Raw genomic sequence first — 24913 nt, 5'->3', positions numbered from 1 at the left:
GTCACATTTTTGCAATTTGTGATGACATTTTCAATTGTGGGGTTATTTGATGATGATCTGTCTTCCCTACTGTGAATTCAGTCCTGGATTTTTCTCTTTTGTTATCTTATAACCCCAGAGCCTATCTCCTGGTATACAGTAGGCACTCAATACATACACATTGAATGAATGAATGAAGATGAATTTGAAGAATGAAGGCCAAGACTAAACTCTGAACCTACTGCTGTCTGCCTTGAACTCCTTGCTTTAAACCATGCTGTGTACCACAAAGCACCAGCCCCATTACATTCCCCAGGGAAAAATTCCCAAACCGAAATGCCATTTCCAGAAGGCGCACCACCTGCACACACAAGGACCAATGCCTCGCCCAGTAGCTGTGTTTGCAGGGAAAGCACAGAGCTCCCAGTTCCGGTTGGGAACCATGGTGAAGAGATTCTAAACAGAGCTGGTCAGGCAGCCTCAGGCTGGAGCCTAGGGAACAGCCCACAGGCCCTGGGCACTGACGGCCATCTCCTGCTACGGAAGGTAAGTCTGCTCTTGGTTCTCAGGATTTGGGCTTAGCTCCTGGTCTCATTCGTTGGACCCACTCCCCTGCTCCTCAGCAACTTGGCTTTTCAAATTGAATGAAAATCTGTTTTCTTCCTTCTGGAAGGAATCCAAATCTCTGACCCCCTGGCTTGTGGCCCATTCCCACCCACATTCTGCCCTCCACCTCCCAGGGAGGGGTAATCACGTTCTCCTTGGTTAACTGAGCCCCAGTTACAAAGATCCAGTGCTCCCTGTGTCTGTCCCGATGCACCTCCCTCAGATCGGCTCAACGCCACCGAGTCACTGCCCACAGCTCTCTGTCTCTTCTGGTGTGCCTGCAGGTCCCTGTCTGTCTTTGAAATATGATCATATTGCTTTTCTCTGAGGCCATGCCTGACATATACCTAAATGTTATACAAGTAAACATTCCAGACAAAACTCATAAATGGCAGAAAAGATTTGATGTAGAAAAGCTGGATTACAAAGAACAAAGCCCTCGATACAAATGAATACTGGAGTAAAAATAAAAACAAACAAGCAAACAAAACAATGGCCATTTTAACTGACTTTTTTTTTTTTCCTTATAACTCTAATTTAACCGACTCTATAGCTCTGTTGTTTTTTGGAAATGCAGATGCAAATTCATGGTGTTGGCCAAAACAACAACAACAACAATAAAAGCCTGATAATTAATGTTGAAGTTATTAGGTCCTAGCTAGCATAATTATAAAGTACATCTAAAATTTTTTTAAAAGATGGCAAATCTCTAGTGGCATAACTCATTGAGTTTATTTCATTAAATTAGAAGAGCACTTTAAATCATTACAGGCAGAATGGCTGCTACTCCAACAGCACAGCCACTAAACCAAAGGTAAAATGAGGAATCTAAGGGAGAGACCTATGGTCTGAGTCAGGAACATGCTGTCTGGCTCATCTATTTTGATTTGCATGAATGGCAGAATTCTCAAGCAGCTAATTACTGATGAAATCATCTTTGCCTTGTAGAATATACTTGTTCATGAAAAGTTTTATTGACCAAAAAAATGGTTATAGTGAGAGATGATTTATTCAGGCCTTCTGGGGCAATCACTATTCTAATGCAGGTTAGCATCTTAGAGTAGAGCAGGAATTCTTCTTTTTTTTTTTTTAACCAATCCAAGGAGAGTTATGCATTGTATAATTCTAGAGCTTGTTCGTGGACTAAAACAAATTGTAAGATCATTCCTGGGGGAATTGCTTACTAAAAGATGGCCTCACTCCAGAACGGGGAAGACAGAGGTTTAGCTGTGGTTTCTACTTTAATCTGATTTACTGCTTCAAGTCATTAATGCGAGGATCTAGTTCGGTTGCCACTCAATTCTCTCCAAACTCTAGGTTTTTTCTTTTTATTTCCTCCCATTTTTATTTGTTAATCACTAAAATGATACTAAATACTAAATTTTATTAATGCTAAAGTTAATTACTGAAGTTAACTACTAAAGTAATAAAATACCCAAGCAGAACAGACATATCTAAAAAGTGAAATTTTCTTTTTGACCCATACGTTCAAGTCAAATCTATTCTCTTCTCTTTCCATAAATAATCACTGTTGACTAAGGTTGATCTTGCACATAATGTTTTATAAAAATTTTACAGAAGTATGCACAGAGAAATTAAATAGAAAAATAAATAACATAATGGTATTAGATTATTTTAAACTTGTAAATAGAATCAAATTATGAATTTTGGTTTGAACCTAGACTCTTTTTTCCACTTAAAAATATGTCTCAGAGGTATGCCGATAGGTTCAGAAGCACTTAATTTCTTTACTGCATAGTGTGCCATGCTATGGATTATTATGGTCTGTTTCAGTTTTCTCCTATTGCTAGGGTTTACATCATTCCCATTCATTACTCTCATAATGACGTACCAGACATATACATCCACACATGCATATATATGTAGGGTGTGTGTATATATAACATGTAATATTTTTATAGGATATAATGTTTCTGTTAGGACCGTCCACATTCTCATCTGTAAAGTGGGAACTGAAATGTTGCCTTCCCAAAAGAAGAATTAACCGAGCTCAACTGTTTGTGAGACTTAAACTTGGATCACATCACCCTTAGAGCCTGCTAGCTGGCACTGTGAGATGGCACATGGGGCTGCCTGTCTTGCTATTCCTTTGCTACCATTGGATATTATTCATTGTTTTGTTTTTGTCAACTTTGTGGGTAGAAAATCACGTGTTGTCTCTGACGTCAGTTGCATTTACCTGGTTGGAAGAGAAGGGAACCCAGGCTTATCTTCAAGTGTTTTACATAATCAATCTTTCGGTACCATCACTGAGCACTGTACTGGACCCGCCAGATGAAAGAAAATGAGGTAATTTGAACTTCGAACTGCATGCACAATGTAAAGGAGTCCCAGGTTGGATTCTTTAATGAAGCAGTGCTCATTATGTTAAAAGATGGCAAGAAGAAAACATGGAGAAGACTCCACGTTCCATTGAGTGTAGAAAATAAGCCCACAGAGCCATGCTGTGCAAGCTTTGCTTTCAGGTTCAGTCGTGTACAGTGAGACCTCGGGCAAGGCGTACCACTTGCGTGTGTCTCAACATTCTCATCTGTAAAATGGGAACTCTAATGTTGTCCTCCTCATACTGTTGAAATAAGACAAAATACAGATAGTCTTGGGCACGGTGCCTGCAATATAAATGGTGGGCTCTATAAATGTTAGTCATAGTAATAGCATCAGTGAGTGAGTGGCACCTGAGCAGTTCAGATGGACAGATGCAGGTTCGAGGCTCATGGATTCTTTGTAGAATCTCGTGAACCAGAGAAACATGGCTCTTTCCTCATTGCAAACTAATTGGACATCAGCAAGGAAAGGGGTCTTTTAAAGGCCCTGGGGTACAATAATCTCACTGTATGTGTGAGAAACCAAGACCTAGAGAGAGAGAGGACCTCCTGAGGTCACCCACCTGCTTAATAAGCAGAACCAGACCCAGAGTCCACTTTGGGTCTACTACATAGTGCTACAACACATGCTTATGGATGAGGTGTGCAGTCATCTATTTTCATACATACTAGAGAGGAATTACTGAACTAATTAAATTTAACCCTTTGAGAAGCTGTTTTTCAAACTCCTTTGGAAGGCAGTCACATCATTTTCCGCACCCTCAGTGTGTAAGAGTTCCCATTGTCTCCAACAGTTCTCAGTTTTTGAATACTTTTTGGTAACACCCCATTTGGATGGAAATATTTCTATCATATAATTAAATGAATGCATTTATACCTTAGAATCCGTAATGACGGATTTACTTATGGCACTTACCAACTTGCACAACTACTCCTGCTGCGGCCACTGCAGGTGACAACCAGCCCTCTTGGAGGACTTAGGGTGCTCTGGGCATTGAGTGTTTTACATGTGTTAACATCCATTGAATCCCCCTCTCACCCCAGAACTTTCTGGAATGGGCAGTTCAGCTGAGAACTAACAGTAGCTTTTACTGGAGGAGCAATAGTGGAAATCGTAAGAAATGAATAGATTCTATCATTTATTCATTTATTTAGTTAGTTCACAAATTTTACCGATCATTCACTCTCTGCCTGGCACACCATGCGGTAGACTGAATTTACTGTCATAAGTGAGAGATTTGCTCTCTGTTCCCAAAGAACTTGGAATCTTTTGATCTGAGGGAGATTTAATACATGAAGTCAAGATGCCGTGTTGATTAACTTTTGATAACAAAAGGAATGAAGGACCCTGATGTTATTTTCTGAGATAAGGAAACTTCAGTTTGGGGCAGATAAAGAGAGTGGGTATGAGATGATTTAGGATTTGCATATGTTGATCTGCAGAGATCAGCAGGCAGTAAACAGTTGGAGACACAGAAGTAGAGTTTAGAACAGAGATCTGATTCAATATATAAATTTGGTACTCATATAGATAATAATTGAAATCATGGGCACAGAGGACTGGACCCTGTGGAACTTTGACATTTACAGGGAAGATAAAGTAAGATGAAGCAGCCAAGAAAGAGCCACATAACTAAGAAGGAAATCGAGAGCTTAAAACTTTCCTGAAGCCAAAAGAAAAATGCGTCTCACAGAAGGGAACTGTCAACAGTTCTGAATGTCCCTCAGAGGTCAAGGACAGTGGAGGTGTTTTGGAGTGAGGGTTTTGGCAGCCATGGGTGGCCTTCCAGACAGCCGCGTGGTAACGCGTGTGGGACAGCACACGGGGCCAGTAGAAAAGGTTGAAATGGAGACCAAAAGGGCCATTAAGAAGCTCGATAACAAAGAACCCAGAATGGATCAGCCACAGGCAGGGAAAGGATGTAGTTTTATATTGAAGAAGCTAAAGCCCATTAAAGTGCTGTTGGTCAGAATTCAATACAGTATGAGAATAACGACATCACTCAAAGTCCAGCCATACTGTAATAATTTTGCCTGCAACCTTTGTGTCCAGGTGGAGAAAATGTGGGACATTTTACTGAGCATGGAGTAGTAGAAATCATTAACTGCCTCCTAAATCTGTCACACTCAGGTCAGATTATTTAATCACTGGAAATATTGGTGCTCCTCTCCTGTTTTTCAGGACTATTGCAACAATGAAAAAATAGCATGTGATCGACCATTGTCACACTGCTTGGCACAGGGGTGGCTCCTCACAAATGGTAGCATTCATGATGTCACTCCACGTGGCTGAGCGATCGGTCAGACAGCTCCTTCTTTCCGTTCCCACTGCGGGTGGGGATGTTGTAGCAATTAACCTGAGCTTCCCATAACTGCCTGGGTTCCCTGAACTGCAGCCTCCTTCTGGAGTGACGTTCCGTTCCTTCCATCCAGGTTTGCTATTTCTATCACACGGCTTTGCCGTATTTCTCATCGGTGACTGCTGTCACCATTGCCAGTCCATAAAGGGAGCTCCCCAGCCTCTACCTGCCGTTTCACAAGCCGAGCGGTTCACTCTTTTCTGGTGCTCCGGATTTCATCTCCCTGGGAACTAGACTGATACCGTTTTCTTCCCGATGTCCACCTTGATTCCTCTCAGAATGATTCTAATGGTCTTTGGAAATCGTGGGATATGCCATTCCCAGTCGAGCCCAACCCTGAGGACTCTCCTACTTTAGGAAATCCTACTCCCTGGTTACTGCAGGTTTTTCAGGACAAAACTGGGGATTGGAATAAAAATAAAAGAGGAAAAAGAAAAAAAAAAACAGAAAGCCAATTGACACAATGAATAATTTAGCCAGAGAGAAAATTTCCTAGAATGTACGACTTGTTTCGTGACTTCAACCGTCTTCTGGACACCTCGGATGACAGCCGCACATCACCTTAGATTCAGGAGGGGTGTGTATTCACTTGCCCTTACCAGATCCCTTTCTTGAATATTCTTTCCCTGTTGGTAGGCTATTAGTTCTTCCAGTCCTCTATCCTCAAACGTCTACCATCCTTCTGATTCCTGCGACTCCTGCCCCGTTCCACCCACTGTTATCATCCACTTAGTCAGAACTACGCTTTGACCATTTTACTACCCAGCTTAAAAAAGAAAAAAAAAATCTCTGACTCTATATTCCTTGGAAAAAAAAAAAAGTTGCCAGGTGCCCCCACCCCCACCCCTTGGTCTTTCCACTTTCTCCTGCTTCCTTTAAGAAAATCTTATTCCAAACAATGGGATGTAACTGTTTTGCCCCCAGTAGTCATCCTGAAGTTGCTCTGGCTTCCCCTCCCTTGCTCATGTAGTTTTATTCACCTATAATCACCTTCTCCCTCTACTCGCCCCCCCCCAAACTCTCTCAAGTTGAAGCTTCTCCAGAAAATCAGCACCTGAGTTGTTAAAATCTCCACTCCCAGGAGCGGAGAGCACTCGGCTAGCACAATCACGCACAGACGAGTCATGTAATACCTTGTCTCTCATTTCTTAGAATTTTATACCTGATGAGCCCTCTTAAAGTTGACATTATCAAAATTTAAAAGATGACATTATCTTTAGCTATCTTGCCAAAGTTGAAATATCCCTTATGAGGGTACTTCTGCTCTGTTCTGTGCAATTCAGTCTCCATTAGGAACGTCACACCAAAGAGGGATAGTGACCAAATGGAACATATTCAGAGGGAGCACACCAGGAGTGGAGAGGGGACTTAACTGAGAATGGGAATATTCAGGGTTGGTAGATCGTAGAGTTGTCTCCAAATGCTTATAGGAAGACACCTAGATTTAGTCCATGTGGCCCAAGTAGTAAAGGAAACATTTAGAAGGTTATATGAAACCATATTAGCAATCAACCCAGCATTGAGCAGGGAGTCACTCAGAAGGGATATTCGTTATAGGGCTGCCATGGAATCCTAAAGGACCTCGTTTCTGTATCAGAAATTAAGTCCTCAGCTTCTAGATCATAAGTTAAGTTAGATAAGTTACGGGGAAGTTAGAGGGGAGGTAGTCTGGACCGCAGTTGTCTATCTCAGGTACAGAGGGGCTTTAACATCTGACATAGAATTACTGACATCTGACAGCTGAAGATCTGCTGCGGCCATTTAACAGATGAGCTTGCTGCCGAAAGCCAATTGACGTAGAAGGAATCCACCAACAGAGTCCGCCATTCCAAGTATTGGCTTTTTGAGAGTTGGAGAGTTTTCATAGAAAAAAAATTTACAAAATAGCAAGTTACATGGAGATAGATTTCCAGTAAAATATAATCAAAGTGTAACATTTTAGCTATTGGAGATCAGAGAAAATAATTCTGGCGTGAAAGATCTCTATGTTTCCTTTTAACCTTGAAAATTCATAACTTTACTTCTCTAGTTTCTTTTTTTTCATTTTTTTAAATGTATGTATGATAGAAAATGTATTATAATTCTTATTACACATATAGAGCACAATTTTTAATATCTCTGGTTGTCTAGAGAGTATATTCACACCATTTCGTGTCTTCATACATGTACTTTGGATAATACCGATCATCACATTCTACCATCATTTCTAATCCCATGCCCCCTCCATTCCCCTCCCACCCCTCCGCCCTATCTAGAGTTCAGCTATTCCTCCCATGTTCCTTCTCCCTATCCCACTATGAATTCGCCTCTTTGTATCAAAGAAAACATTTGGCATTTGGTTTTTGGGGATTGACTAACTTCACTTAGCATTATCTTCTACAACTCCATCCATTTACCTGCAGATGCCATGATTTTATTCTCTTTTATTGCTGAGTAATATTCCATTGTGTATATATGCCACATTTTTTAATTCATTTTTCTATTGAAGGGCATCTAGGATGGTTCCACAGTTTAGTTATTGTGAATTGTGCTGCTATAAACATTGATGTGGGGGTGTCCCTGTAGTATGGATTTTAAGTCCTTTGGGTATAGACTGAGGAGAGGGATAGCTGTTGTTTGTCTTATTAATTGCTGCCATTCTGACTGCAGTGAGATGAAATCTTAGAGTGGTTTTGATTTACATTTCTCTAATTGCTAGTAATGATGAATATTTTTTCATGTATTTGTTGATTGATTGTATATCATCTTCTGAGAAGTGTCTGTTCAGGTTCTTGGCCCATTTATTGATTGAGTTATTTGTTTTATTGGTGCTTAGCTTTTTGAGTTCTTTATATACCCTACAGAGTAGTGCTCTATCTGATGTGTAAGGGGTAAAAATTTACTTCCAAATGTACACTCTCTATTCACCTCACAGATTGTTTCTTTTGCTGAGAAGAAACTTTTCAGTTTCAGTCCATCCCATTTATTGATTCTTGGTTTTATTCTTGCACCAAAGGAGTCTTATTAAGGAAGTTGGGGCCCAATCTCACATGATGGAGTTAGGGCCTACTTTTTCTTCTATTAGATGCAGGGTCTCTGCTTTTATTCCTAATCCTTGATCCATTTTGAGTTAAGTTTTGTGCATGGTGAGAGATAGTGGTTTAATTTCATTTTGTTGCATATGAATTTCCAGTTTTCCCAGCACCATTTGTTGAAGAGGCTATCTTTTCTCCAGTATATGTTTTTGGCACCTTTGTCTAATATAAGATAATTGTAATTTTGTGGGTTAGTCTCTGTGTCCTCTATTCTGTACCATTGGTCTACCAGTCTGTTTTGGTGCCAACACCAGGCTGTTACTATTGCTCTATAGTATAGTTTAAGGTCTGGTATAGTGATGTCACCTGCTTCACTCTTCCTGCTAAGGATTGCTTTAGCTATTCTGAGTCTCTTATTTTTTCAGATGAATTTCATGGTTGCCTTTTCTATTTCTATGAGGAATACCATTGGGATTTTGAATGGAATTGCATTAAATCCGCAGTGCTTTTGGTAGTATGGTCATTTTGATAATATTAGTTCTGCCTATACAAGAGATAGATTTGAGTTTTCTCTCTCCTTCTCTTGGTTAGCATGGCTAAGGGTCTGTCAATTTTATTTATTTTTTCAAAGAACAAACTTTTTGTACTGTCAATTTTTTTAATTATTTCTTTTGTTTCAATTTCATTGATTTCAGCTCTGATTTTAATTATTTCCTGAGATACTTCTGCTTTTGGTGTTGATTTGTTCTTCCTTTTCTAGGGCTTTGAGATGCATGTTAAGTCGTTTACTTGTTGACTTTTTCTTCTTTTAAGAATGAACTTTATGCATGAACTTTCCTCTTAGAATTGCTTTCATAGTGTCCCAGAGATTTCTATATGTTGTATCTGTGTTCTTATTCACCTCTAAAATTTTTTTTAATCTCCTCCTGGATGTCTTCTGTAACCCATTCTCATTCAGTAGCATATTATTTTGTTTCCAGGTATTGAAGTAGATTTTATTTCTTATCATTGATTTCTAATTTCATTCCATTATGATCTGATAGAATGCACTACTTTTTAATATTTGTTATGAGTTGCTTTGTGGCATAGTGTATGGTCTATTTTAGAGAAGGATCCATGTGCTGCCGAGAAGAAAGTGTATTCTCTCATTGAAGGATGAAATATTCTATATATGTCAGCTAAGTCTAAGTTATTGATTGTATTATTGAGTTCTATAGCTTCTTTGTTCAGCTTTTGTTTGGAAGATCTATCTAGTGATAAAAGAGGTGTGTTGAAATCAACCAAAATTTTTGTGTTGTGGTCTACTTGACTTGTGAACTTTAGAAGAGTTTGATGAACATAGCTGCTCCATTGTTTGGGGCATATATATTTATAATTGTTAAGTCTTTGGAGTGTATGGTTCCCTTGAGCAGTATGTAGCATCCCTCTTTATCCTTTTTGACTGACTTTAGCTTGAAGTTTACTTTATTTGATATGAGGATGGAAACCCCTGCTTGTTTCCACAGTCCATGTGAGTGGTATGATTTTTCCCAACCTTTCACCTTCAGTCTGTGGATGTCTTTTTCTATGAGATGAGTCTCTTGGAGGCAGCATATTGTTGGTTGGGTTTTTTTTAATCCAATCTGCTAGTCTGTGTCTTTTGATTGGTGAGTTTAGGCCATTAACATTCAGGGTTATTATTGAGACATGATTTGTGTTCCCAGCCATTTTTTGGTTTATTTTTGTTATTTAGCATGACTTGGTTTCTCCTCTGATTAGATTTTCCTTTAGTGTAATCCCTCCCTCTGCTGATTTTCATCACTGTTTTTCATTTCCTCTCCTTGGAATATTTTTCTGAGGATGTTCTGTAGTGCAGGCTTTCTAGCTGTAAATTCTTTTAACTTTTGTTTATCATGGATAGTTTTTATTTCATCATCAAATCTAAAGCTTAGTTTTACTGGATATAAGTTTCTTGGTTGGCATCCATTTTGTTTCAGAGCGTGGTATATGTTGTTCCATGATCTCCTGGCTTTGAGGGTCTGGGTTGAAAAATCTGCTGAGATACAAATTAGTCTCCCCCTATATGTGATTTGATTCCTCTCTCTTGTGGCTTTTAAGATTCTAGCCTTATTCTGTATGCTAGGCAATTTCACTATAATGTGGCTTGGTGTAGATCTGTTGTAATTTTGTATGTTTGGTGTTCTGTGAGCCTCTTGTATTTGGTTTTACACTTCATGTTTCATGCTTGGGGAATTTTCTGATACTATCTCATTGAAGAGATTGTGCATTCCTTTGGTTTGAAACTCTGTGCTTTCCTCTATACCAATAACTCTTAGATTTGGTGTTTTGATGCTGTCCCATAATTCTTGGATGTTCTGTTCATGGTTTCTTACTATTTCACTGTGTGATCAACTTTATTTTCCAGATTGTATAGTTTGTCATCATTATCTGATGTTCCTTCTTCCAAGGGATCTAGTCTGTTGGTTAGTTGGTTGTACTTTTTATTGAGTTTTTTATTTGATTTATTATATCCTTCATTTCAAGGATTTCTTACTGATTTTTTTTCAGAGTTTCTATCTCTCTCTTGAAGTAATCTTTTGCTACCTGTATTTGCTCTCTTATCTCATTGTTGGAGTGATCAATTTTTGCCTGTATTTGCTCATTTAGGTCAATCTTTAATTCACAGACCATTTTAATTATGAACCTTCTATGACAATTTGTCAACTTTACTGCCCATGGGTTCTGTTATTATAGTGTCCTGGTTTGTTTGGGTCACTTCCCTCCCTTGTTTTTTCATGTTGTCTATGTGTCTTCCTTTCTTGCAGTGTGGATCTGAGATGTTACAGTTTCTTCCCTATATTCTTGCAGTACCTGTGCAGACTGTCTGTACCTCACCTTCATGTTGGGCTTCCAGACCCTGCTGGTGTCCCTTAGTGAATGCTACTACATCCTGGATCTGGGTCCTGCACAAGTTGGTGTGGGTGGATCTGAGCCAGTGGGCTTGACCTACCTCGGTTGTCTGCTGGTTGGAAGGGACAGTCCTGGGCCAGAGGCTAGTCACTGGCCACTGTCTGCCCTGCCAGGCCTGCTGTGAGCCTGGGACCCCGCACAGGCCAATGTGGGTGGATCTGGGCCCCTGGGCTTGACATACCTCTGTAGTCTGCTGGTCGGAAGGGTTGGTCCTGCACCAGAGGATAGGCTCTGGTGGGTGTCTGCCCCTATGAGGGAGGAGTGGACCAGGCCTACTGAGAGCCTGGGTCCCACGCGGGCTGGTGTGGGCGGTCTCTTTGTCTGGTTTCTTTATATTTGAGGAAACTAAAGTCAGGGGAACAGGACTGTGATCTGCTTTGTTATTGTTTTTCTTAACTTCCATGTCATGAATTTGCTTCCCTTGTGTATTTGTTGTCCCTCATGTGGATCTGCTTCCTCTCTCCCCGATGATGGCTGGAAGCACAGTTTGCACGAGACAGGGTTGTAGCAACCTGTGATTCTGAATGGGTGGATCTTGTTCATCCCTGTCCGCATTTCAAGTTCAGGATTCCCAGAGGAAAAAAAAAAAATCCATCCATCTTCCACTCTTTTTCTCTACTTCTGACTACTGGAGCTCACCACCGATTCTTCCTCCCCTGACCAAATGCTAACGGAGGTGCTAATGAGGTCCTCTGGCCTTCGGAAAGAAAGAGAAAGGAAATCAAATAGTCTAATTAATCCGCAAATCATAGTCACTGCAAAAAGTGGTCATATTTCCTATAGAAAGCCAGACGAGGACTAATGGGCACTAAAGCATTGGTCTTGGCTCATTGGGGTGTGTAGTTTGGAGGTTCCCTGTTATTTTTTCAGGGATTATGAGGCACCACTTGGCTTTCATTTGGGTGGAGCTGCTCACCAGAACTCCATTCCAAGTCTGAGCTGTCTGTTTGCTTATGAAATGGGAAAAGGAGGGCAGAGAGTAACCTCTTTGTATAAGGTGAGCCTAATATTAATAGCAAACATTATATTGAGTACTTATTATATGCCAGGAGCTATATGAAGCATTTTACTTGGAAGATATCATTAAATCCTATACTATTCTTTTATTCTCCACTTTATATACAGGAAACAGGTTTGATGGGTTAGTTACTGTTATGCAATAAGTGGCCAATATGGAGCCCAGTGCATTTTAGCTAGTACAATATCCACCGGTTGTATTCTGTAGTCTATGTTCTTAACCCACGTGTAGAATAGAATGGCTCCATCTTCCATCAATGAACTTCAGGAGTGCAGCTCTGCTCTTGCCTTAAGCATCTCGGTGGTATTGGAGTTGACTATCCAAAATGGGATTTCAATTGACTGGCTTGAAGAGATTGAGAGGACAGAGGTGGTAAAATGGCCAGGACCATCCAGAACAGAAAGAGAGAGAGCGTACTTGGTGGCCTGTGTTTTGCTGGTTTGCAGTGAAGCCTCTTGCAGGTTTCCCAAAAGCACACAGAGGATTTTTCACTCCAGCAAGGAATATGGGCCTCTATTCAGAGACAATTGTGACAACGCTATTTAATAGCTACCCATATACTGAGTGAAAGCAAATTTAAGCGTGGATAATCACAAGCTATGCTAGGTGATTATCATATCATGAACAGGTCAAGAAGTTAGAAGTAATTAGATACAAAGGGGGAGAGCTAGCAAAGGCTGGCTTTCCCTGAAGGGCCAGTGTACACCATGTGAGTAAGCACACGTTAGTGTGTGCAGAGCCCCGTGCAAGTCACCACAAGTCCCAAGAATTTACAGGAGGCATTTCCTGGCAGGGTCAGTCCCATCCACACTCTGAATCAGTTAGAATGCCACAAAAGCAGCTCTTCTGTTCTCAATCCAGGTTGGCCATTAGTCACAAACGCCAACCCATAGACCAGGGGTCCACCAAGCCACAAAAACAGTAGCAGGTGCACTAACTCTGAGCACCTGCTTTGGTCACACTAATTTAGTCTTGTGATTAACAAACTCCAATTTTCAGGTGAATTTCCTGGGGAAAATCTAGTATTGATTCAAATTCTGACTCAGGAAATGTGGGGTGCAGTCTGATGACTGCATTTCTAACATGTTCACAGGCATATTAGTGATCTGTGAACCACACTCTAGACCCTATATATAACTATCTTTTTTATCCTAGTATACTGTGTATGAATATACTGTGTATGGATGTCCATATTTGACAAATAGAAGCATGGAGCCTGAAAGTACTGAATGATTTTCCCAGTTTTAGACCTAATGAGCTCAGTCCAGTTCTGAATCCTGAAAAATGCACTTTGCTTCCATTGTATGCCTCAGAAGAAGCACACATACATGTTCAAGCTGCCAGGAACCATATCCATAGGCCGCCATATTGGAACTCAGGAGTCCCTAATATTAATAGCAAACATTATTTTTAGTACTTGTTATATGCAAGAAACTATATGAAGATGTCATTAAATCCTATAACATTCTTTCCTCTCAGGGGTCCCAATATGGTGGCCTATAAATATGGCTCCTGGTGCTGAACACAGCAGAATTCCAAGCATCCCTGCCCACATGGAAGTGGTTTACTCAGCCCACTATCTTCCCAGGTCCCTGAGGCTGGTGCTTGGTAGGACTGGGATCTGGCTTCAAACCTGCCCTCACCCTCTTGTCCAGGATCCCAGCCTTCTCTTGACCCAGTACTGAGCCCATTATCTATTGTCCCAGAGAATCTCAGAAAAACTCCTTTTACTTTTGCTGGCGTAGCAGTAGGCAAAAGAATATAAACTCAATTTTCCCTTTGGATTGAACTGGTGAACTTGAATCTCGAATGAGATGTTGTAGAATATCAGCCATACCCTCCCCCCTTGAAAGTAATGGTTCACTCTTTCCAATCTACTCTCAAGGGTCCTGCCCATAATATCAATCTCCTCAGTTTTTACCCTCCGCCGCCCTTGGTCCCCCTTTTCTGACCTCAAGGAGCCCTCTTAACATGCCTAATGACAAAGTAACCCAGATTCTGAAATGACCTCTGACTTCCTGGAGGTAACGTTCCAGTTGGGGTGGCAGATGCACACCACTCGTCCCTTGTCTGATGGAGTCACTTCTCAACTTAGGCCTTCCTTACCCTCTTCCTCATCTTTAAGTCCCTGAAGTCTGAAGGATCCACCACAAACAATGTGTTTTCCACGAAAGCTTTTCTGATCCCTCAACTCACCTTGACCTCTCCTTCCTCTACAACCCTCCTAAGGATGTCTTCTTTGCATGTGCCTCTGAGCACTTACTTTTGACCTAGACGTATGTTTAGACTTGTTTTCATAATGGCTTCCCTCGTGTTTTGGGTTCCTCGTGTTTTGACCTCTATGTGGTCCGTCTGTATCACTAGCAGGCACTTTGCCACAAACTGAACAAAAGCAACTCATGTCAGACTCATGGCATAGTGAAGGCACAGAGACTGAAGAGGTGGTAGGACAATTGAATCAAAAAGAGGCTGAGGAGGGAAGAGGAGACTCCATGAACGTCTCATGGAAGAAATTAGGTTGATCTGTCTCTTAGAGAGAGAATAGGGTTTCCACAGTGGGATTATGGATCGTTTTAATAATAATTAAAAGTCATTGAGTGTTTATCATGTGCTGGCCACTGGCTAAACCAGGTGCTGATGTCACCCTCACCAGAGCCCAACAGAGTAAATCAGTCCTATGATAGCTCCCATTGGACAGGTAAGGAGACACACAGGCACTGAGGCCAGCTTATTCTCCCCAGAACACATGCATGGGTTGTTGGCATGACATCATGACTCGAATCCATAGCTCATGTTTTTAAGTCCAGTGCTATGGCAGATTGAGATGCTGCCGAGGAGGATAATGGCATAACGAAGGCAGAACGAGGGGCAAGCACCAACTGACCCCACATGACAGGGCAGAGCAGGCCACGGTGGGGCCGCGGTGGTGTCAGACAAGGCTGCAAAGGTGGTCTGGGGACAGACTGGGGTCATGTTTTCCCTCCCCGAGAATGAAGAGTATGAGCCACAGAGAAGAAATACAGAGTCAAATTTGCACTGAGAAGCATTATTTATGTGCTGTCTCTGGCCCAGCCCAGGGCTGCTGTTGCAGGGGACTGGGGATGCCAGCCAGAGCCCTGGACAGCTCTGTGGACCCAGGAGCTCACTGCAAAGTCACACTTTGGAGAATAAAGCTGCTGGTGATGCCCAGAGTGGCCCAAATAAAAATCAAATACCACATTCAGTCCTCCAGGGGTGTTTTTGCTATTAAATTAAGTCTGGAAAATAAATAATTGTCTTTGGATTTGATTTGAGAGATTTTTGGTAGTTGAACATTTTGGGGGAAAGAAAAGGCTAACTATTTCTTGAAGGATTCTTTGACTGGCTCCCCCTGCCAGATGACAGCAGAGGACAATGAGGCCATGCTGTCTGCAAAGAGATACTCTCCCCCTCCTTGACACAATTATCCCAGAAAAATAGAGGGGGAGGGGAGGCCCTGTCATAGGTTCCAATTTTTATTGCTACATTCCTTGGATGGCTCCATATGTTTACCTTTAGCTGACTTTAGACTTGGTGTTCTCTGTGGCTGCTGGCATCAGCCACAGAATTCTTTCATGTCTATTACTTTATTAAGGAATGTAAAAGCCACATACAGACGGACCAGGGGACACAACAGTACTGAGACACAAATAACCCTGAATTTGCTCACAAAGAGTCTAAGGGGAGGCTTCACACCTAATTCTCCCAGATGAGCTGCAAGGCTTCCAAAGACCAAAAGGGGGCACTCTTGGCACTCGCTCCCAAGCCCAATTAATAATCCCATTTTGATGAATATACAGTGCAGAAGCAGCACAGGACTTTAAGACTGGTCCTGATGGAAGCAGAATGGGGAGACAGAAGCCACACTTGTTAGCAGGGATTTAAAAATTTTTTTCACATTTCTTTGACTAGAGAAGAAATATTCCAAATTATGGGAAGGTTATTAAGATTAAATAGGAGGAATGCACAGATAATTGCTTTGCACAATACCTTTGCACATCCATCATCAATCCTTGAAAGCTATACTCTGAACTTTTTCTACCTATCAAAAGGGGTACTGAAGCCAGTTCCAAACTAGCTAATAGCACAGGGGTATGAGCGAGGAAGGAGTCTTTATGCTGAACAGCATTAGACAGGGGTGAGAGATAAGCAGGAGTTACTCCGGTCCTACTGTGCTCCCAGCACTCTGCAGGACTTAACTTTGTTACCATAATTTTGTGGATGAGGAACTGGAAGCATGTGATGGCTAAATGCATTGCACCCCGTAGGGGGCAGAAGCAGGACTTGACCCCAGATCTGTCTCCTTGATTCCAATTCTGTGCCTATTCCATCAGACAAGAGAATACAACGGAGGGAGGGCCAACTACTTGCAATGCTTTGATTTTTCACTTAAAGTCAGCCCCACCCCCAACTATCCCTTTAGCAAAGCTTGAAGTCAGCACTTAAAACATCTGGTCACCGTGCTGGTGTTGTGGCTCAGCAGTTGAGCCCTCGCCTAGCACATGCGAGGCCCTGGGTTTGATCCGCAGCACCACATTAAAATAAAGGTGTTGTGTCCAACTAAAAAATAAATATTTATTTCCAATCTTACTTGAGAACCCAAACTAAAATCTTTTTTTTTTTTTTTTTTTTTTTAACAAAGCTTGTATGTGAAGACACAGAAAGGGTCCAGGTCATGGAGGTAATATATTGCCTCCATATTGGCAGAGAGGGAGGAAGTATTTTTGCTCAAAAAGAGCTGGGAAGGCTGTGTAGAGTTGGGGGGTGGTGGAAATCACCTCCCACCTCCCCCCAACCAGAAGCTAAGGGCACCTGTTCCTTCCAAGTCGGTGCTCAGAGATTATAAGTAGAAATGGCTTGCCATGACATGGCATGGAATGGAAAGAGAAGATTCTTCACTGAAACGACAAAGCTTGTTTGCATTGTGATCTCCTTCAGGTGGGCTAATGTCCTGCAACTGAAACAAGTTTGGATTATCAAAAGCGTCTTCCCTGGGCCTGAGGAAGAAGCCCTCTGCTCACTGAGCACTGGTTGTTCTCTTGCTGAGTACAGGGAGTTCTGTCCTGTAACAATTTACTGGTCCTTAGCCCACCAGCTCCCTCAAGGAACTCTTTGGAATCAACGTATTTTTTTTCACTTCTACATGGTGGGTGAAACTTTTTATAAAATGAGCCACTTTTTTTTCTATGAGAACTGGCTCTGGGCATCTAATGTTTACACGGGGACTGTACTTCCCCAAGTGGCAGTAAATAAAGGCTCTGAGAAGTCCTGTAGTAAAGAAACCTAGGCCACTTTACTTAATCCAGGGATGCTCATATATAATCTGACCACAGAATCCTTCTAGCTAACGTCCACAAATATCCCATGGAAACTATTTAGGTATAAACATAGACACTCTTGAAACTGCTTAGAAGGAATAACCTCAACTTATTGATGGATTTGGATGGACTATTTAAAGCAAGAACTATTGGTTACATATTTGGGATAAAAAGTGACGCGGCCTTAGTGGTCTGTCTGGGTTATTTTTAGATCTGTGTAAGTATGTGTGCACATAATTATGTATGTATTAGATATAGATATGCATTTTAGCTGTGAGGTTAGAAGATGCGGGGGGTTGGGGGGAAGGAGGGGATATTCCTTCCTATAAAGAAGAACCAGTGTTGAAAGCATTACCGTCACCTTCTATTGCTGGAAGGCTGTTCATAGAAACAGCCTTATGCAACCCTCTATAATCACAGAACACCTGGACTCCTGTTCGCTGATGAATACTCTGACAACCAGAGCCGACTCCTTCCTTATCGGGTCCCAGGATTCTATCTCCTCAGCCCATCACCCCTCCCCTCCCCCCAACACCTCTGATCCTCATTTGCTGTACTCATTTATATCCTCTGGGATGGCGAATTCAATCATTCAGACAGTAGTGTCTTTTCGATGCTGTGATTTAATTTTCATTTTCAGAGCATGTTAGAAACTTCCTAAAGAAAATTCTTAGAAACTCGCTCTGTAAAAAAAAAAAAAAAAAAAAAAAAATTACAATGATATATAAATATAGAGATATTTTTTAATTGGTGTAAAGTTGTGGGAGCTGTTTTTAAGTTATTGAAATGAAATGTAAGGTTGCTTTCTGAAATAGAACTTCACTCGTGTTTTTTTTTTTTTTTTAATTGTCACATATAGGGTGATTTTAAAGTAAATAAGAGCACAAGGTTCATATTATTTTAAATGTATATTGTATTTGTCTTCTCCACACTGTGGTTTCAGGTCTGTGAATAGCATCATAGTATGGAGCCAGCCTATTAAGCAGCCTGTTTGGGTTAGGAAACCCTTAGACCAGCACAATGTTGTATTGCTCACTGTGTCCTTCCAATATGGTTAGAATTCCACAACCTAAATGATCATTTGTTGAACAAATTCATGCTTTTATTAGTCAAAATACAGAGAAAACAGAGCCGTCCCTGTTTCAAGATATTTGCTAATGCATGGTTAATTATCACATATAGCTTACTATATAATTCATTTTACAGGGCAGACCTCCTGCAGGTAACATACTAGCAGTTTATGAACCAAAATAACCTCACTATAGATTAGAGCTGTTTCAGGGCCTCTCAGACAGTTGGTGCTTCTAGACCTTCTCACTTCACATTGCTAATTCGAACAAGGCTTTATTTTTATATTTGTCAGCAGCAAGACTGTAGGATGGTTGTTAAACTTCTCCCAGGCCTAATTAGAGCAGCAATGCTCGCATTCATAATGAAGCTCGTGTCTTGCTGGGGAGGCAGAGAGCGGGCTGTTACAGTAGCTTCCTGGCAGGCCCGGTCACTGGCAGTTTTAAGGTAGCTAGTGGCTGCGATATTAAGTGACTGTTGAAATTCATTGACTCCACCACAGCTAATGTGTCTAGATGACAACAAGTTTACACGGTTCTTTTATAGTTACAGCAAATGGGTCCATTTAAATATTTATTAGGTGATTATGGTGATGTGAAATGGAAAAAAAAATGTAAAGTGCAATATCTCAAGTATGGCTGTTTTTAACTGTTGATGTGGGGTCCGGATCACGGTATCCCTCAAAATCGCTGCATCTTTCCCTTATAAATATTTATACTAGATCAGCAGTGGTGAAGGCTAATTTATTTGCATTTTGTTTCTTTATTGACTTCTCCCTGGGCAGAGGTTAGCTGGGAAAAACTGTGCAGGCTTACGGGGTTGGAGGATATTTCAATCAGCCAACCTAGGGGCATTTTGATTAGCTGGGGCAAAGTTCTCTCTGCTGGAACTGAAGAGTCATTTTTTGCTCTTGGAGATGCAGCCTGAGAGAGTATTCAGGCAGCTGGTGTTTTGCCCTCTGCGTGAGTGAGTTGATGTGCATGCTGGCAAGCCATTTTGCCTCCAAAAGACTGCTTTTCTGTACAGCAACTTGTCCAACCTCCCAGGACTGAATAGGGTGAGGCTGCCTGATCTGGATATTTGGCAAACTCTTAATTTTTTCCCTGTATTCTATGAACCACTTTAGAGGTTACATTTTTACAAAAAACCAAAAGGCATCTATCTCAAATTTTACGGAGTGTCTAAGACAAAAAGAGAAGTGAAAATCAGCCGAGTTTTGTCCTTTCTATAAAGGTTTAAAAAAAAAAAAATACACGGTACCAAAGAACTCCAGAAGTCTGTAGAAGGAACTGTCAAAAAAATTTCAGGCAGATTAAGGGCAATGGAAGTTGTCACTTTGCAATTGAATATTTTGACTCTCTGTGTAGCCAGAGCATAAGTGATTCCCAACTCACATCCATGGTGCTATTTGTTTCTGTTTTTTTTTTCTCCTATATCTGAAGACAAACTGTATCTGAACAGCCTTGATATGGATGTATGTAGAATTTGCAGATTTCTACAAGTAGCATTTTGAAATAGTCCATTACTGTATGTATGATGGACCAGAGGTCTAAAGACTGTCCAAATGAAAATTTGCAAAAATCAAATTAATCAGAAGTCTCTGAAGCTACCATAGTTGTTTCAGTTGGGGGGAAAATAAATAAATCTTAATCTCTGACTCGTGCTGTGTATCTTTCATTATAAAACATACTAGTGTCTCATTACTGCTTGACCTATGACAAAAGGATTCAATCTTGGATCTGTTCCCAGGGCATTAAATACCAAAGAGTCTAGAACTGCCTCATTCTGTGATCAATAATCTATCTTTCCAGGCAGGGCTGGGGCAAGAATGCACCACAGTGGTGGTTCTACAAGTCAGGGGGTTTAAAGAGATGTAAATTATGTGGGAATCTCTTTGTGAAGCAAAGCGTATGGTGAATCTTTGGTTATGTAAAGATTTCTGGGATGATTAGAACTATTCTGAAATCCACAAATGTGTATTCTAATTTTCATAACCTAATTAGAGTTTAGTGCAAGTTGCAGTGATTATAACCATAGAGCCCTTTCCGGGCAAAATTCATGGCTTCACTCACCATCCACAGGAGTAGCTATTTGCAAATGACACATGATAGGTGGTTTGTCACTTGTTTTTCTAAGTCATGAAGAAGATGGGCAGAGGCTGATCCCTTAGTGCAAATGAAAATACCTCTCAGTCCTGTTCCATCAAATATTGTTAGTTAATGCAAAGATACATTTTTTACTTCTCCATACAGTGAGGACACATTTAGCCTCCCCACTTGATACATATAGAAATATGAAATAAAAGCACCTTTGGGGTTTTCTGGGATCTCAGGTGGGCAGCCACCTGCCCTACTGCCTTTGGAAGTCTGTGCGAGGGGTGGGTCTGGAGTTGGACAGCACTCATCTGCAGAGCCCCACGTGGACGCTCACTCAGAGTGCTACATTTGTAACTGAGAAAGTTATGCAATAGAAAATTTTTCAGTACCTTTCATAAGAAGTACAAGAAACTCAATCTACTATTTTCTTTACTCACAATTTTTTGACTTTATGAAATAGTTTTATAAGAGCAAGACCTTTCTCTAATGGGTTTTCCCAAAAATGAGAATACATCCTGCAGACAGAGTAGGCCAAGGAGGAAGGTCACATCTCAGCCACTCGAGTTACTATGACAAAATACACTAACTGGGATGTCTTATCAACAACACAAATTTATTCATGATAGTTCTGGAGTCTGAGAAGTGTGAGCTGAGGTGCCGGAAGAGTCTGTCTGATGAGGGCCCAGTCTGTTTTTTTCTCATACTGAAAGAGGTTCCCCAGCTACCTGGGGTCTCTTTTATAAGGTCACAGTCCCACTCATTAGGGCTCCACCCCTTAAAGTCTCTACCTTTATACTTTCCCCTTGGAAATTAGGTTTTCACACAGGAATTTTGGAGGGACACAAGCTCACATCATAGCAGGTCATGAGGATGCTAGGTCAGAATTATTTTCTTTAAAATTACTATGTTTTCAGGCACGGTGGCCGATGCCTGTAATCCCAGCAGCTCAGGAGGCTGAGGCAGGAGGATCAGAGTTCAAAGCCAGCCTCAGCAAAAGTGAGGTGCTAAGCAACTCAGTGAGATCCTGTCTCTAAATAAAAACAAAATAGGCCTGGGAATGTGGCTCAGTGATAGAGTACCCCTAGTTCAATCCCTAGTATGCCCTCCCAAAAAAATTACTATGCAAGGGCCAGACACAAAGCAGGGAGGTAAACGCTGTTTACATGTAAGAGACTATTAGAACAGGATCGTTTAGGCTCAGTGTTCTAGACATCAGCTCAGGAAAGTCAATTCCCCATTATATCTCTTGGGAGAAGCAGGCAATGAAAATATCAGTTCATTTTATTTTGGCTCCTGTCATTAAATCTGTGTATCCTTGAATTGGCTGGTTAATTTATTTCAGGTGAAAAAATAACAAATAGCCTTTCTCCAAGTGCACAGGCTCATAGATTTTTACATGATGAAAGATAATTGCTGAGTGTCCTAGCTTACATGTGTGCTATGACCCCCAAAGTAAACTAACCCCACATTCAAATTAAAATCAACTTCAGCATGGGTGACTTCAAACAAAAAGCAATAAAACCCTCAATGCACTTTCTGCTCCTCATGTATTTTCCTTTGTTCTGGTCTACTGAAAAAATGACAACCTCAAAAATGAAATAGCAAAGCATATTTGTTCTCAGCTCTGATACTATTTGGGCTATGTCCGTGTGTGTGTGTGTGTGTGTGTGTGTACTCACATCTACATTCCATTCCTGCACTCACAGAATTCAGGCTGTGTCGTCCATACAGCATTGCTACACCTTTCCATGTCAAGTACCTGAATCTGTTCTTCTCCCCTTGACTCAGGTCTCTGTCAGTGTGGAACCATCTTTATATCTGTATTTCTGACTGAACTGTCTCATTAGAGATGGGGGAGGGAGAGTTTGTTTTCCTGCTCTGGCCACGCCACTCAACACAACACCTCTGATCCCAGATGTGTATTTCCCCATATACAATCTCCAGCACCAGGTGGATATCCTATTGCTATGGTTCCAATATGAAGTGTCTGATAAAGACTCATGTGTTGAAGGCTGGTTCCACAATGCAGCAGTGTCCAGAGGTAGGGACAGTGGGAAGATGGTTGGATCCTGGACTCTAACATCATCAGTGGATTAACTCATTGATGCATTCATAATTTTATTGCATTGTTGGGAAATGGTGGAAACTAGAAACTGTAAGAGATAGAGCCTAGGAAGAGGAAGTGGGTCTTGGGCATATGCCTTTGGACACTACGTCTGTCCCTGCCTCTCCTCATCCCTGCTTCTCTGCTGCCGTGAGCTGAGCAGCTTTCCTCTGCCACACCCTCCATCATGATATTCTGCCTCACTTCAGGCCTAGAGCAGTGGAGCCAACTGACTATGGACTGAAATTTCTGGAACCATGAACCAAAAGTAAATCTTTCTTCCACCAAGTTGTTTTTCTCACAGCAACAAAATGTTAACACATCTATGACTCAGTTTGCTTCTGACATTATCTCCCTGGAGATAGCATCAGATTCCACAGGTTAAGGTCTCAATCCCACAAGACAGTCCCCCACTTCAGACCCCAATCATAAGCAGTAAGTTGTTGCCTATACTTCTAGCTGATGGGCTATAGGTCAGAGGTTCCCACAACCTCTTTCTTTAGGTTTGATTAATTTTCTAGAGAACACAGGACTCAGAAAAATACATAGTTTGCCTGTTTATTGATATATAGGATATAATACAGAATACAGTTGGACAACCAGATAAAAAAGATACATCAGGTGTGATTTTAAGAAGTCCTAAGCACAGGAGCTCCAGCGCCCAGTGGAGTTGGATATGCCATGCTCCTGGCACACAGATGTGTTTTGTTACCCGAAAGCTCTTTTGATGAATGTTTATGATTTTTTTTTCATATCATCTTATAGGCACGATGCATTATTGACTCCATCTTCAGCCCCTCTCTCTAGAGAATGGAGTATGGAGTTAAAGTTCCAGGTTCATACTCATGACCTGGCCTTTCTGGTGACCAACTCCCATCCAGGAGTCCACCAAGGTCTCTTCATTGGAACAAGTGATACTCCTATCACCCAGAAAATTCCAAAGGATTTAAGAGCTCTATGTTAGAACTGGAGTCAATATTAGAACAAAAGATCTTTCCGGTACCCCCATGGCTCAAGAAATTTACACAGCTTTTAGGAGCTCTGTGCCAAAGACCAGAGGAAATATATGCATCTTTAATTATTTCACAGTGTAACAAAAAAAAGGGATAGATAGAAAGTCAGTTAATTAATGAAAGATGGTATGGCTCTCCAAGTCTATAAGCCAAGAGGACATCAGGTTCTTCTTCAACCTACTTTATGCCTTTGTATTAAATACCCTTGTGTAAAAAAATGTAGTTTTTTTCTATCCCTATTTCAATTGACTATTACACAAGATATGTCTGCACAGATATTGGTTTTGTTATTTTTGTCTTCTGGTGTGTTGACCTGATGAACTCTAGGTAAGGTAGGGAGTGAGCTGAATGAATGGAATCCTTCCTCTTAAAGGGTGGAGCTTCCTACTGTCATTCCTTAGAAAAGGGGCAGAGCCCTGGGCCAGAAAACAGAACTTGGAAGGCCAGAGAGTTTCTTCACAGAAGGGCCCATCTCCAACAGAAGGAATGATCTGCTCAATCTCACATGGTCAACGCTGGTACAAACATCAGAGACTCTGGGATCATTCACTCTAGCCATCCTTTTCTTGAAGACTCTAAGAGGTTTAATGAGCTGAAAAATGCAATACTCTAAATGTAGTATTTGTGCAGTACTATTCAGCTTGTAAAATACATATGTGAGTTTACACTTGTGTGTGTGTGTGTGTCCCTTACAAACCCAGTGATAAAAGGGATTGTTTTCTTCCCTGATTTAATAAACCAGAAAATGAGATTCAGGATTCAAATAACTAACCTCACAGCATACAATGGTGGAGTTCAAATTAGAATTAATTCCCCCTGCCAGGTGCAATGACACATACCTGTAATCCCAGGGACTCAGGAACCTGAGGAAGGAGGATTTCAAGTTTGAAGCCAACCTCAGCAACTTAGTGAGGCCCTAAGCAACTTAGTGAGAACTTGTTTCAAAATAAAAAATAACAAGGGCTGGGAAATGTGGCTCCGTGGTTAAGTGTCCCTGGGTTCAATCCCCGGGGAAGGAAGGAAGG

General features: G+C 41.2%; 1 protein-coding gene across 1 annotated transcript in view; it reads left to right on the top strand.

The window, feature by feature from the left end:
* The first annotated feature begins 451 nt into the window (after positions 1 to 451).
* The window catches only part of Ankfn1 (ankyrin repeat and fibronectin type III domain containing 1), a 336634-nt gene continuing 312172 nt past the window's right edge, over positions 452 to 24913 (top strand). Inside the window, exon 1 of the mRNA XM_048788565.1 lies at positions 452 to 525. The gene's annotated coding sequence lies outside the window, so the exon portion shown is untranslated. The remainder of the gene's footprint in view (positions 526 to 24913) is intronic.

The sequence above is a fragment of the Marmota marmota genome, unplaced genomic scaffold (genome assembly GCF_001458135.2).
Source record: "Marmota marmota marmota unplaced genomic scaffold, marMar, whole genome shotgun sequence".
Lineage (NCBI taxonomy): Eukaryota > Metazoa > Chordata > Mammalia > Rodentia > Sciuridae > Marmota > Marmota marmota.
Note: the sequence above shows the minus strand (reverse complement) of the source record. Positions and strands in the feature narration are given on the sequence as shown.